Raw genomic sequence first — 15368 nt, 5'->3', positions numbered from 1 at the left:
TGGCAAGTTTTCAGGAAAGAAGAATACACAGTAAGTAAATTCTGCAGTAGTTTATTTTCAAATCTTTATGAACAAGATGTCCCCTGCTTGTTTCATTGTAGGAATATAGGGGAGGTTTTATGGTGGAGTTGGAATATTTGACAAAAATGTGGTAATACTATATCATAGAACTCTTTCACCACACAAAGCTTTCCATTGTAATCTGCTTTCCAAGACTCACCTCCTGCCTTGTTATTGTAACAGAACTGACATCATTCCTGTAGAGTTTAAAGGACAGTTCTTAATTGACCAATGAGCGATTTGAGTCTATGATAGTGGGACAACTGTGCCACCAATGAGGGAATATGGCAATTTTAGGTTCTTACAAGAGAGAGGGTATAGGAAAGACATCAAGAATTGATAAAGCCAAACCAAGCTACTAGGAACCTCAAATGTGTAAACCTTCGCCTTACTTCAATTGCAGTTGCATCCAGCCCTACTTGATCTCTAGAGCTTCATTCTCCCCTCAAAACAGCTTTTACACTGCAGTTGGGGTTGGAGGTGTTTGTGGCTTATCTGATGATGTCACTGACCAATAGATGTCACTTAAGAGGATGAAGTGTTCTCAAAGTCTCTTCTCTGCACATGTACAGTCCTAGTTTAGATGTTTCACATCAGTGCTCATCCCACTATGGGCATCCAGACCCTCTGTTGTGTGATCTTTTATGTTCTGATAGCAAGTGAGTCCTGAGGATACTTAACATGATCATACTTGTTTACCATGTTCATGACTCCACAGCGTTTTCTTATTCTGTCTCCCACTTTGTCTTTTAAAATATAGATCACACAGATGCTGGAGTCACCCAGACACCCAGGCATGAGGTGGCAGAGAAAGGACAAACAATAACTCTGAAGTGTGAGCCAGTTTCAGGCCACAATGACCTTTTCTGGTACAGACAGACCAAGATACAGGGACTAGAGTTGCTGAGCTACTTCCGCAGCAAGTCTCTCATGGAAGATGGTGGGACTCTCAAGGATCGATTTAAAGCTGAGATGCCAAATTCATCCTTTTCCACTCTGAAGATTCAACCTACAGAACCCCAGGACTCAGCTGTGTATCTGTGTGCCAGCAGTTTAGCCACAGAGCTATATAAGGATGCCCTGCCTGTGCAAAAACACTCGTATCCTCCTCTCCCTCCAGGCCCTACCAGTTCTGAAGTTTCCTGTGCTCCTTCATTAACACAAACAAAAACAACAAGGAATAGAGGCATGACAAAAAACAGAAGATAATCGAGTATTAAGAAATCTTGGGTGGAAATGACCTTGAAGGTAGTTCAGAGATTTTTCACGTATGGTTGTGGGCTGAAAGCTCTCCCGTCACAGAACTATAAGCACCCATGGTGTAGAGTCAATGTTTTTCATCTCTACCTGAATGTGGCAGTTCTGATAAGGGAAATGTCCTGTGAATTATTCTGGCCTTTCATTCTCTTTTCACTCTAAGTTGTGAAGACATTATTTTAATGTTAATTTCAACTTAGTGTTTCCATAGGAATTTCCTTTTTTACCACACATATGTGTAGAGTCTCATGTCAACACCAATCTCTTGTAGTCTCAGAATGTTCTTAATTATGATAATGACCTTAATCCTGGCCAGTCCCAGTACGGAAATATCAGGAATATCATAAACCATTCAAGTTCCTCCTGTCTTGTTTGTCCTTTCCTTAATGGTCCCATCTCCTTAAGACTTCTCTCTCTGTCTCTGTCTCTCTCTCTCTCTCTGTCTCTCTCTGTCTCTCTCTAATATATATATACTAAGTATATACAGTATATATACAGTATATATATATGTGTGTGTGTGTTTGTATATATATATATATATATATATATATATATATATATATACATATATATACTGAGCTTACTGAGTTCTTCTACTATCTTATTTCACACTGGTGAATTCCTATCAAATGAACTCATGCAAAAGATGCCTATATTCTATATTTGAATCTCCAAGGCAATTAGGTAGACCCAAGTAAGTTCTGCCTTATAGTCAAAATCTTTCTATTTGAGTTAGTTGTCTCACTCAAGTCCTAACATTTGAGATGAAAAAAGTCCAGAATGTCATGCAGTTGTTTTCATGCACACCAAGAGACCTACACTATATCTTTATAGGTAGCTCATCCTGACTCCTTGCTTATTCCTGCTTATTTCTTCCTCTTATATTATAAGCTCAGCTCATTCACACATTAGGATACGTCTTCTAGTTAATCCTCCTGCCCTGTACTCACCCTGATGTCATCATCACATGAAAAATTTACACATTGTTTTTAATCTCCATTTTTTGACCTCATTACTCTGGAGGATTCTGTTTATCTCCAAATGTTTTCAAACTTAGTCTCATGATTATAGTATATGCACACTGAGCAGATGAACACTTTTTTTTTCTCCCTTAAGCATCCAGAGAGCATAAATTTTGTCTATTTTTTCTATAAATGATAACACTAAAGAAGGTTAGAAGTACATATGTTTCAAATAACTCGGTGAGTTGCAAAGTTGTTTAGACCTGCTGCTGCTCTGTAACACACAATGTACTCAACATTTCCATAACCAGTCTATTTAATGACCTGCCAGTCCTTTCAGAAGACACATTTGCAGATGTCCAAATCTCTTTTTTGTATCCCAGCAACACCAAGTGCTACTTCACCTTTGTGGATACTTTAAAACACCACAGTGTCCTACTCCTGTGACATAATGATCTTGAGACACACGTTCAGACTCTTCTTCTTTCAGTGGTTGTCTATTGAAAACAGCATCAACAGCCCTACTGAGGATGGCAGCTGATGCTTCATACTGTTTATGTGTTTACTTCATCTCTTTGCAAAATGTTCTTACACAATTTAACATGTCCCTGTGCATTTGTTTTGCTAGATTCTACTCCCATCTCTATACTTTCCAGCTTTCTAATGACTTGCCATGCTGTTGGATGCTTCTTTGTGAAGCAGAAAACAACTGTACTCAACTCTGAGTGTAACGAAATCCATGTTCTGAAGGAACAGCATGTACGTCGGTCCAGGTCATTTTTACTAGTTAAGAAAATGGTACTTGGGGACTCAAAAATGCCTCTCAGCTCTGTGTGCTTCTATTTAAATTTTCAGTGTTTACCAATTAGAACCATTCCAGACAATATTCCTTCACTAAAAAGAAAACAACCAGGTTCTTTGAAAGAACCTATTTTGAAGATTAAAACAAAAACTGCAAAATATAGTGTTTGCAAATTACCCCTTCAATTAAAACTTAACTGAGTTGAGATTCACAGAAGCAACCCTCTATGCCATCGATTCAAGAGTGTCAATAAATGGTTGTTGCTCTTACTTGTGAATTTGTGGAGAGCTTTGTTCCAAAGCATTACCCTGCTGGTATCATGACTTAGGAAGCATTACTGCTGTCTCAAAGTGACTCAGTAGTGGTCACAAGCATTTATTGAGGCTGATTCTCCAATCTTTGTTCTTTTACATATAAATAGAAATGCAATAATGTTTCTTATAAAAATATAATAAAGGGCAAATGGAGAAGTGATTAGGCACTTAATACTTGCTGCTCTTTAAGAAAACCTGACATCAGTTCCTGGCATCAAAGTAGAAATCATCACAATTTCCTGTAACTGCAGCTATAGGAGATCTGATGACTTCTGTCTTCCTCAGGAACCTGCACACACTTGGTGTATATGTACACACACACACACACACACACACACACAAATATACCCTAAAAGGTCCAGTTGAGAAAAGAGTTTAAAAGAAGGAAAAAAAATATTTTAGAGAAAAAAGTTCAGTTGCTTCACCTACAGAAAGGACATATTGTATGTATTTTCATACTAGGTTACTCTAATTATGTGTTGATAAAACACAAAAGATGTACTTGGAGTTAATAATAGTGTTATTAACAGCTCCACTTGTTCATTTCAAAAGCAGAATATATACTTTGAATGTTGTTGTTTAAAGCTTCTGGGTTCTCTACAACACACAAAACTATCCAAAATGCCCATTAACATTGTTTGAATATTTTCTGAAATGATAAATGATTGCAAATTCTTTGTTCATTGGTAAGAGATTTAAAAAGAAAATGTTTCTAATATTCAGGTTTTTCTGACAGTGAAAAATTTCTCATTGAAATGGACTCATCATCTGGATTATCACTGGAGAATTACTATTCCTAAAAATCTCCAAAAAGTCAAGGAGATAAACTATTCATAACTGCGAGCTGCTCCCAGACAAGAATAATTTAGAGTCTGTGATAGTCAGCACAACTGGTCAGGCTCTTTCTGATGAAGAAAATGTGCTTAAGAGGACTCTCAAGGCAAAGGAAATTAGACTATGTATACAAGAAAATCCAAAATCAATCAACACAATTATTGCAAAGCTTAAAACATAATTAAAGGAACACCTGTGGTTGATGAACTATGCCAAAGGGAATTTACATTTTCTTCAAAAAGAGATGAGATAACAGTGACTCAAATTTGTTTCCTCCTTGCTGTAAGGCAACAAAAGAAGGATGTTTATAATAGAGAGATGCTGTGGGTTCCTGCTACATCTTGAAGACCTTAGTGGATGCTGGAAAGACTGAACCAATGCATGCACTCATTGGGAAGGAGGAAACTAAAAGTGAGTGGATATTGTTTTGTTTTCTCGATGCTGCACCTGATAAATTCAGGCTAACCAAACCCGCATGCATTAGAATATTAAGGACTTAAATTATAAAAAGATATCTATAAGTCATTACAAAAAATTAAGCGAGTGAATTGATGTAGAAAATGATTTCTGTGTGAGGAAAAGCACTATCTTAGAAAGCAAACACCATCAAGTGGAAGAAAGCAGGGTATGGAGTCAGGAGGGTTGGATTCTTAAAGGAAAGAGGGAAAAGACTTGGGTCTCCTGGCTCTCTGGGGGAGACAAGACAAAGGTTTATTTTAGGTTTTACTAAGACAGACAAGATAATCAGGAAATCCCATTAGAGGGAAAATTCAGCAACTTAGAAGAAGCAAACTGGAATGGCTCCCCAGGGAAGAGGCAGCATCCAGAAGCCTGTCAAGAAACGGCTCTGAAAATCACAAATATGGAGACTTTTGACACAGATGCCTCGGGAGATTAAGGAACGTATTTAAGTTATGTGATCGGGAACCTGCTTGATTAATTGCTAAAATTACAGCTCTTAGGAAAGTGTGGTGCCGATGAAAGGGAAACAGGTAAAATATAAGGAGAGAAATTTAGCTAGGAGATCATGTGACAGAAGAAAGAGGAGATATTAAATATTTATTTTAATAGCTCTTGTTTAAGAGATTTCAGAGTTTATAAATTTCATATCTCTCACCAGGGAAGATCATAGAGATAAAGTCTAACAGAATAGATTTGAAATACTAACGTCGTGAGCCCAGATTCAGGCATAAAGTTAATGGAGGTGTTCTATGCCAATGAATACTACTTGTTGGATTAAAGTTATTTTAAAAATTCAAAAGAGGCCATTTTAAACATTGAGAAATTGAATTTAATCTTTCTTAAAGAATTGAGCAATAGCACATTGAGAGAAAAAAATGATAAAATGTGTGTTAGAGTAGAGGAAATTAAAAAGTTATAATAGGAAAACCATTAAAGACTGGAGCATAACATAACTGAGAAAAGTCAGTGATTTGATAATAAAAGAGAAAAAAGACGGATTGGCTTTCCCTAGGATACTACAAAGAATTTTTTCCTTTTAAAATGTATTTTTGTGTGTGTCTGTGTGTGTGTGTGTGCCTACGACAGTTTATGTGTACCACGTGCACATAGGTGCCCCTGGAAGTCAGAGGGTGTAGGATTTCCCTGGGACAGCAGTTACAGGTAGTTGTTAGCTTCGTAATGTTGGTTCTGAGAACTAAGCCCTGGTCTCCTGCAAGAACAATGCATGCTCTTAACAGTTGAGCCATTTCTCTAGTTCACATACAAAATTTGAAAAATTTAGTTTATACCATCTACAAATTTTAGAATGGCTCTGAGTATTGTTGTCATGTTATTGGTGGTTCTTTCTGATATGACTGAAGCTTGTGATGGATCTTTTTCTTTGTAATAGGAGATAATAGTAAAAATATGTAGACTGGCAAAGGAAGAATAGAAAGTTAATTCCTAGCTTGGAGTTGGCACCAGAACTCTTAGTTTTTCAAGTATCTTGAAAAGTATTCCTCAACACTGCTGGAACAGAGGTTCTCATAGAATGAGTCTGAGGTGTTTGGGCAACAAAAATTTTGTGAACTTTTGGGGGAAATGTTTGTTTCTTCCCTACTTCTCTTGATAATTGGTGGGTCTGTTGAGTAATATCTCTAGTCCTCTTCTCTTCTCTGTGGTAGGAGACCTGAGTCTAATTATATGAAAGAAGGAACTCGGTATGTTGAGTCAAGTCCTCTACATTTATCTTTGTATTTCTCTATCTATGAAATGAATGCTGGGTATTCTCCTGCCTCAGAATTAGGGGGAAAAAATAGTGATCAGAGGGTTCATTCAAGTGGAGAGGCTGGCTACCCTACGGAAAGTTAACCAAGTTCACTGTACTAGATTCATATGGATTCAAGCTGGTCAACTTTGTTGGGTAGGTTGATCTTTTCATCTTGAGAGCAACGTTGGCATTTTGACTTTTGTTTTGCAGACTTCATTATCCCATTTCCATGTGTTTCCCATGTCATGTGAGAAAGGGAAGTATTAATTTTGAATATTTACAATTCCAACAACTGTAATTTGCATTGCTCATAGCTATTGTAACAGAATCATCTACACGGGCTAAAGAAGTCATTTCTAGAGCATCTACCCCAGTGGCCACCAGTAGGTAATGAGGTGATTTTAAAAGATCTATTGCAGTGGCTGTTAATCTACACAAGGGTTGCTTATCATACATTTACACTATGGCTCATAACAGTAGTAAAGTTACAGTTATGAAGTGCAGTGATAAAATGTTATGGTGGGGGGTCACACACAATTTGAGGAACACTATTAAAGGGTAGCAGCCACTGACCTAGAGGCTTGTGTGGTAGTGGGGGTATTGAAGAAAATATTCATGCTCAGGCTTTGAATCACAAAAGGTTGGGCCCAAAGGCTTCTGTTCTTATGTATATTAGTTAAGAACAATAGTGATTAAGGGCTTCAGGAAAAGTCTGGGATATTTTTCAAAGAAACCATTAATGTACTTTAACAATAGAGTCCAAATATAAATAATGTTTTATGAGAAAACAACCAGAAACAAACAAGGTCCCTTGGTTGCTCCACACAAGGCACCTTTCCACAGAGAACTTTGAGGAGGTGGCATTGCGATTGACTGCCAAGATTGTGGCCCATTAGGCACTCAGATTGGGAGCAAGATGTATCTGTGTGACAGTAAAATCATTCTTGCTGAGGAGTGTCCTTGATTTAAAAACATATCAAAACACAATCAATCACTCAAGCAAACAAAACTTCCAACAATTCAAAAAGATACTATTCAGTCAGTAAATAAATCAGTGTTGACCAGAGGACAAAAAGAAATGAGACAGGCACTTTCCAGGCCACTTGCCTCTGCCCTGTGGGCCACCTCTAAGTCTCTACCTCTGAGTTTGTTGGGCAGCTATGTACCCTGATGCAAGAAAAGTAAAGGAGCCATGTCAAGGATGTCAGAGCAGCTGTTGGAAAAGGCTTTCTTTAACCTAGTCCAGGCTTCCTCTATCTCTGTGATGGAAAATTCAAAGCAGGTCTCTGAGAAGTACAGCGACACAGCTTCAAGCAGAGGGGCCTCTACCTTTAAAATTCCACAAAAATAATAACAGAAGAAATTATAAGGTTTTTTTGGGAGCCCAGAATATGACAGTTTTCCTATACTAAACATAAAAGAGTAAAAAAGAAACAAAAATTTAGAAAAAGTTGCCCAATCATGTCTTAAATTTATTTCTAAAAATACTATCATCTATCATTTCTCTCTGTCTCTCTCTATATATATATACTTTTATTCATTTATTTATTTATTTTAAGTGTATGAGTCTTTCATCTCTTTGTTTATGCAACACATGGATGGCAGGTGCCTGCAGAGACTAGAAAAGTGTATTGGATGCCCTGGGACTGCTATTACAGTCAGTTGTGAGCTGCCATGTAGGTGTTAGGAGTCAAACCCAGGTCCTCTGGAAGAACAGCCAGTGCTCTTTACCCACTGAGACATCTCTCCAGCACTTACATTTCCTTTGAGTAAAGTATAATTATACCATTTTATGCTCCAGTCCCTCCTTTCAATCCTCTATATACCACACCCCCGCTACTTCTCATATTTGTGGCCCCTTTTTCTTGTTACATATAAATACACAAACGCAACCTGCTGAATCCCCTTAGTGTTGCTTATATACTTGTCATTAGGTTTGGCCACATGGTATTGGAGAAACAATTAGGGGTTCATTTCTGGGGAAGACTAATTACCCCTCTCTTGCAGTTGTTAATTGCTGTAGTTCTTTATTTGGGGGTAGGGCTACTTAAGAAAGATTTCTTCAACAGTGTTGAAGTGTCAACTAGTATTGTCATTGTTCACAAGTCATATTTTTGATACTTCCTGGGTGTCGCTCCCGTCTCATCTAGAAATCCCAATCTTGCAGCTGCCTTCCTGGTTTTAAAATCTTTCTGCTCCCTCTGCCATGATAGTCCTTGAGCCTGAGGTATACAGATCAGGTTGTCGATCTGTTGTCAGTTGTTCTCTGGATTTTGAGGAGCTCTGGCTTTCTGCAGTATTCCCTCTCTGCTGCCCAAGAAGCTTCTTTGATGAGGGACGAGATCTACATCTGTTTGTATATTAGGATCAGAATTGAGAATGCAGGTGGGAATGATACTGGTCTGGGAAGTTGTAATATGTTCGCCTCTAAGATCCAAGGGCCGCAGTCAGCGGTGTTTCCAGTACAAAGTGTGATTTCTCTCCTGCTGAGTAGGCCTTAAGTTCAATTGTACAGCTGTTAGCTATTGCCAAGGTGGAAGTGCTATATTGTGCCATTAGGGTTATCTTACCATGCTGGTCATTGTTGTGCTTCTTGGATTTTACTACCTGGTAGGATTATTCATTGCTTTCTTCCCTTGGTAGCTTACTTGGCACCTTCTGCTACTATGAAGGCTAGTTCTCAGGGAAGATGCTTTTGGGTAATATCTAGTTAGATTCTTCTGTGTCCTGTACCCAAAGTGTGTGGTTTCCTCAGAAAAAAAGACTTGATTTCATCTTCTGACAGAAACTAAGGTAAAAAACAATAGCTTACATTGTTTTAGGTGTCTCTTAGAACCCCCTGATTAACAACTTGAAAGAAGGTTTCTCATGCCTGGTATGAGAGTTTTTATTAGCTAAACTATGGTTGTTGAGGGTAGCATTGTTACCCCAAGCTATATAAATTAAATTACACACACACACACACACACACAAGGCATTTTAGGTAAAAATAAAATAAGATGACTCCTTAGAGCTTTTCCAATATCCTTAGTGTTATTTATTACTTCTTTCTCCTTTTTCTTTGTGTTCATAGTTTATTTTATAAATCTTTATACACTGGGGTAAGTCTAAGGCACATCCTAGGATACTGTGGCCTGATTCTGAGTGTTTTCTAGGTGTTCGCATTATTTCATTTTCCCTCCTAAGTTCTATATCCAGCTTCTGCCATTTTTGTGTGTGGGTCTCAGGATGCTTCAGCCCATCAAGATACATCATTAGGACAGTAGTATAAAAAAGATAGAAGATGTACCATACACACTTACATGCATGCTTTCACCCCCTCCCCCAGTCACACATATACATACAGAGACAGACACACATACAGAAAGACACACAAATACACACATACCTATACACACACACACTTCCATACATATAAATGAATACTGATAGTAATACTAGAGAGGGAGGAATGGACATTTCTGATCTTCTACCATTAGGAATATCTGTATAGTAAGCTACCATGCCTATCTATATGTCTTTCTTTTGTTCTTTTAAATTAATCATTCCATTCATTTACATATTTAATGATATCCCATTTCCTGGTTACCCCTCCACAAACCCCCATCCCCTATCTACCCTCTCTCTCCTTTGAGAGATTACTTCTCTAACCATCTACCTCTCCTGCCCCACCATTCCAGCATCCCCCTACACTGGGGCATCAAACCTCCACAGCACCAAGGGCCTCCCCTCCCACTGCTGTCAGGCAAGGCCATCCTCTACTACATATGTATGTGGAGTCATGATCCCTCCCTGTATACTCCCTGGTTGATGGTCTAGTCTCTGGAAGCACTGGGTGGTCCGGCCAGCTGATGTTATTCTTCCTATGGAGTTGCAATCTACCTCTGCTCCTCCAGTCCTTCTGGCAGCTCCCCCATGGGGTCCCTGAACTCAGTCTGATGGTTGTCTCCAAGCATCCACATCTGCATTGGTCAGTTGCTGTCCAGACCTCCCAAGGAGCAGCCACACCAGGTTCCTGTCAGCAAGTGCCTCTTGGCAACAGCAACAGTGTTGGGGTTTGGTGTCTGCAGACAGGTTGGATCCCCAGGTGGGGCAGTCCCCGGATGGCCCTCCCTTCAGTCTCTGCATTTGTTTCTTTCTGTTGTCTTGACACAACAGAAATCAAGTTATTCTCTTATGCTCCAGTAGATGAACCCTAACCTCTGCAGATGGTAAGTTTTGATTAACTCACGGAGATAACAACAACAACAACCACAGTAGTAGCAGTACACTAAAGGAGGATATGATTCTAGTAGGAAGAAGAGTGAGTCGGGGCTCTAACATCAGAGTTATTGGTGGGTGTGGATAAGACCAAAGTACACTGAACACATATATAAAAATTCAAAGAAAAAGTAAAAATTACTACTAAGAGAAGTGTCCAATAGGTAATTTGATATGTAATGTTTCAGGAAAAGTAGAATGTGTGTGTTTTGGGGTGGGGGAAGATGGGATAATCATTGAAGCACAAAGGATTTGGTAAATAAACATCTGTAGGGATACTTTAAGTCTTTGGATGAACCACCCATGCCTGTACCAGAACAATTACTTATTTCACTGTTTTATTTTTTCTTATAAGGGAATAGTGATCACTTTTGAAAGCTGATCCATTGAGCAGTGACAGAGACAGTGGTGTCATCACAAGCCCATACACCACCCTGGAGGATACAGAGCTCCTAAAGACTTGAGCCTGGGCTTCTCGTGCTTACGTGGAGTTTCTATGAGTGAAGCCACTGCCTCATCTTGCCATGGCCACTAGGCTCCTTTTCTGTCTGGTCGTTTGCTTCTTGAGAGCAGGTGAGCTTCCAGGAATAAAGAATCTGCAGCTTTTGATTATTGTTTGTCATAGTTACAATTACATTCTTTATTCTCTATTCTGTTTCTTTTTAGAACCAACAAATGCTGGTGTTATCCAAACACCTAGGCACAAGGTGTCAGGGAAGGGACAAGAAGCAACTCTGTGGTGTGAGCCAATTTCAGGACATAGTGCTGTTTTCTGGTACAGACAGACCATTGTGCAGGGCCTGGAGTTCCTGACTTACTTTCGCAATCAAGCTCCTATAGATGATTCAGGGATGCCCAAGGAACGATTCTCGGCTCAGATGCCCAATCAGACGCACTCAACTCTGAAGATCCAGAGCACACAACCCCAGGACTCAGCTGTGTATCTTTGTGCAAGCAGCTTAGACACAGAGCTACAGATTCATAGTCTGCTGAGGCAGAAACCATGCGCTTCCCCTCTCCTGTCCACCTCCCAGAAGTTGTTCTCAACTGTGATCCTGAGGTTTTCTCACAACAGGAAGTATATGGGTTTAAAGTCTTCTCTATCCTAGACAAGGCAAGAACAGATGGTAACGAGTATTACATTAAGAAGTCTTGTGGTAGGAAGGTATGTAGAGAAAGGTATGTGGTGGGTGATGAGCAGACAAAACTTGTTCGTGGGATTCCTCATATATTTTTCATAAGGGTAAGTGAGTCTATGATTAAGCACATATGTCATTCAGTGGGCCTTTAATACATATATGTGGGCTGAAGACTAAGTAGGCTGGGAGGTATGGAAGAATGATCATCCCTGGTTGCTTTTCATTACAGCTAGACACCAGTTTTCTTCTCCTCTCCTTAAAAAACGGAAGACTCCATGCCACAAGAGGTAGCTTTTGCCTGACACTGTCTGGATGTCCAGCAAGAACCAGAGGCTAGATAGCCCAGAGACCTAGGATATACCAAACATGACTGGCAAAACAAAACTCAGTGAAATGATTCCTAATGCTATTCTGCTATATTCATACATCAGTGCCTTGCCCGGTTGTCATCAGAGAGGCTTCCTCCTACATCTGATCAGAACAGATCCAGGCATATGTACTACAACTATTTTAAACATATCCCTGACTAACTTACAAACAAATAAGATCCAGGCTATGGTTAATTTATTTGGTTTTGAGAATTACTGGGGGATAACCCCTAGCCTACTTGTGTAACTGCTGATCTGGCTACCTCCTCCCAGCTGATCCCCAAATACTTGCTGTTTTTCCTGGATATGCTCATGACCCTTCTTCTCTTATGATGTTTTCCCCTCTCTCCTCCTTGTTTTCTTCCGTCTTTCATGCTCAACCAGGTAACAAAACCCCCACCTATCTCTACTGTTCCAGTAATTGGCTCTAGCCATTTTTATTTAACTAATACATATAAATTAACTAACAAGGTTTGCACAACAAAGCCAGTAATTGAGAGTTCACTTGTAGACCTAGACCTTTCAGATATAGAATTTAGCATTCAATACATAGCAACAGACATTTCTTTTGTCAAAATATTTGATATATTTTTGAGTTTGTTAACTGTATAGATACATCATAAGCATTTGAAAATTATAAAAACATTCAAAATACTAATTTAAAATAAAATTTAATATTAAAAATATTATGTATATGTATATAAATATTTACATGGTATTTGAACCTGTTTCTTGTTAGGGTGTGGCACAGCCCTTAGCAAACACTTTAAACACTCTGGCTGGAATATAGAAACATCCTTAGTACTCACCTTTAATTCCAAACAATGAAGGTAAAGTGAGTTGCAGGAAGAAGCACCCATGTTTGAAAGTGATGTCTAATTGAGTGATAGAAAGGTAACAAATCAGAAAAAGATTTGGCAGAACAGGATATTCCCAACTTTCCCAAGAAGCGAGGGGAAAGGAAGGCTATTTAGAGAAGAGACAGACAATACTGAAATATCGTAGAGTTCCTGTGGAGCTATGCAGTAGAGTTGAGAGGAACAGTAGAACAACACAGAGGGAGAAGGAGGCAGCTTTACCAGGAGAGTTTTACAGAGAAAGACTAACGAGAAAACAAACCAGACACAGGGAAAGACAGAACAAGCAAGAGAATGAGAATAAGCTAGAAGATTAGAAAAGATTGCTAGAGTTAGTTTGAGGTCAAGCAGAGCAATTCAGAGGCCAAGAGAAATCCACATTGAATAAGTCATCTGGGAGAGGAGTTTGATCCAAAACAGTTGAGTTGAACCAGCCAGCTAGAGTTCAGAAAGAATGAGAAAGGGTGAGCTTATTAGGCAACAAACCTCAGAGGATGAAAACATTCTAGGCTTAGATTAGATTGGACAGAGGCTAGAAGTTTCTAGAACTAGGCCTAGTTAGCAGACTGAGGTCATAAGCCCTTGGAGATGAAAATCACCCAGGTGAATAAGTTATACTTTTTAATATATGTAAAACCAAGATGTTAAGTATAATAGCTTATTTACTGGAAGAGATAAGCAAAATACACTGTAAAAAGAGAGTACTTTATAAAAATACTCTGCAAAACAATACAAGGAATATGAGCTTATTTAAAGGATCAGTGACTGGCTCAAATTGGGATCCATCTCAAGGGGATGCTCCAAGGCCTGACACTATAACTGATGCTATGGTGTGCTTACAGACAGGAACCGAGCATGGTTGCCCTCCAAGAAGCCCAATAAGCAGCTGAAAGAGACAGAACCAGATACTTATACCCAACCAATGGACAGAAGCCAGGGACCCTTATGGTTGAATAGGGAAAGGCTGGAAGAAATTGTGGAGGAGAGCTACCGCATAGGAAGACCAGTAGTCTCAACTAACATGGACCCCCAAGATCTCTCACACACGAAGCCACCAACCAGGCAGCATATACTTGCTGGCATGAAGACCCCAACACATATACAGCAGAGGATTGCCTAGTCTGGCCTCAATGAGAGGTCTAGTGGGGATATCCTCTTACATATCGAGAAGGAGGAATTTTGTGTGTAGGAGTTGTCAGACAGGGAGGATAATAACAACTGTACTGTAAAAAAAGATGAAAGATAATTTAAAAGAAAAGAACAAATCAATAAATCAATAAATATCTTTGTTGAAATTTTTAGCCACTTTCATAAGGAAGGTGAAAAGTATTTAATACATTTCCAAATAGGGAATGAGAGCAAAGAGAGGAAGAGCAGAAAGATGATCATTCTTATCTTAGTCTATTTATTTTTCTGCCTAAGCTTGAAGCACTATTACCACCAAATTTAAATGTAAAGGTAATACTGTAAACATTGAATCTAAAAAGAAAAACAATTATACCTTTTAAAATGAGGTAATTGGTAAACAGAAATCTAGGAAAAGAAATATAGGAAAAGCTAAAATCCTAATAAACTACATCTATCTACTCCAGATGTGAGCATCACGGTGGGAATTGGAAATTTAAGGACCATTTAAAGATATGCCACAAAAAAGCTCTAGAATTACATTTCTCACATTAATCTCAGAGCCACAAAATGGCCCCATTCTTTGTGAACAAAAAGTGTTACAGCTGAAAAACCAGAAATGAAGTTAGAAGATTGAATGTTTGATCAGGCCTTTGGGTGAAAGATAAAAAGGATAAATTAGCAGAGAGAAATTGAAACTTCCTGCTGTGCTTCACATGTTTCTGAAATGAAATTTTATGTTACTGTGTAGAAGGAAAATCACAATCTCATGGGACTGGGAAGCTGGCTCATCATGTATCACTCAAGCAGAGGACCTGAGCTTTGTTCCAGGTATCTTTTCCTGCTCTTTATGACCTCCTGTAATTTCAACTCCAGTGGTTCTGAGGCCATTTTATGGCCTCGGCGGGTACTCACACATTTAACACACACATGAAAGAGCACACACGCGCGTGCGCATGCGCACGTGCACACACACACCTAAAATTAAACATAACTCTTTGAAAAGACAGAAATTTACATGCTTAGAAGCTCATCAAAAGGAATCTGTAATCATTGGAATCCTTAGGGAAATCAAACAAGAAACTCAATATTGCTCTGGCAGGCACTTTTACTTCTTCTTCTTCTTTTTTTAATTAGGTACTTTCTTCATTTATATCTCCAGTGCTATCCCAAAAGTC

The 15368-nt window shown here is 38.9% G+C and overlaps 1 long non-coding RNA gene and 1 gene segment (V, D, J or C); both read left to right on the top strand.

The window, feature by feature from the left end:
- Positions 1–15368, top strand: part of LOC147004003 (T-cell receptor beta-1 chain C region-like) — a 500214-nt gene that overhangs the window by 89481 nt on the left and 395365 nt on the right.
- On the top strand, positions 4589–11607 carry LOC147004007 (uncharacterized). Its single transcript, XR_015047525.1, has 3 exons — positions 4589–4640; positions 11057–11274; positions 11368–11607. It is a non-coding gene; the product is annotated as an uncharacterized LOC147004007 (long non-coding RNA).

This window comes from Mus caroli, unplaced genomic scaffold (genome assembly GCF_978045245.1).
Source record: "Mus caroli unplaced genomic scaffold, Mus_caroli_1 scaffold_7, whole genome shotgun sequence".
NCBI classification, from domain to species: Eukaryota; Metazoa; Chordata; class Mammalia; order Rodentia; family Muridae; genus Mus; species Mus caroli.
The sequence above is the reverse complement of the archived record's forward strand: the minus strand, read 5'-3'. Positions and strand labels throughout refer to the sequence as shown.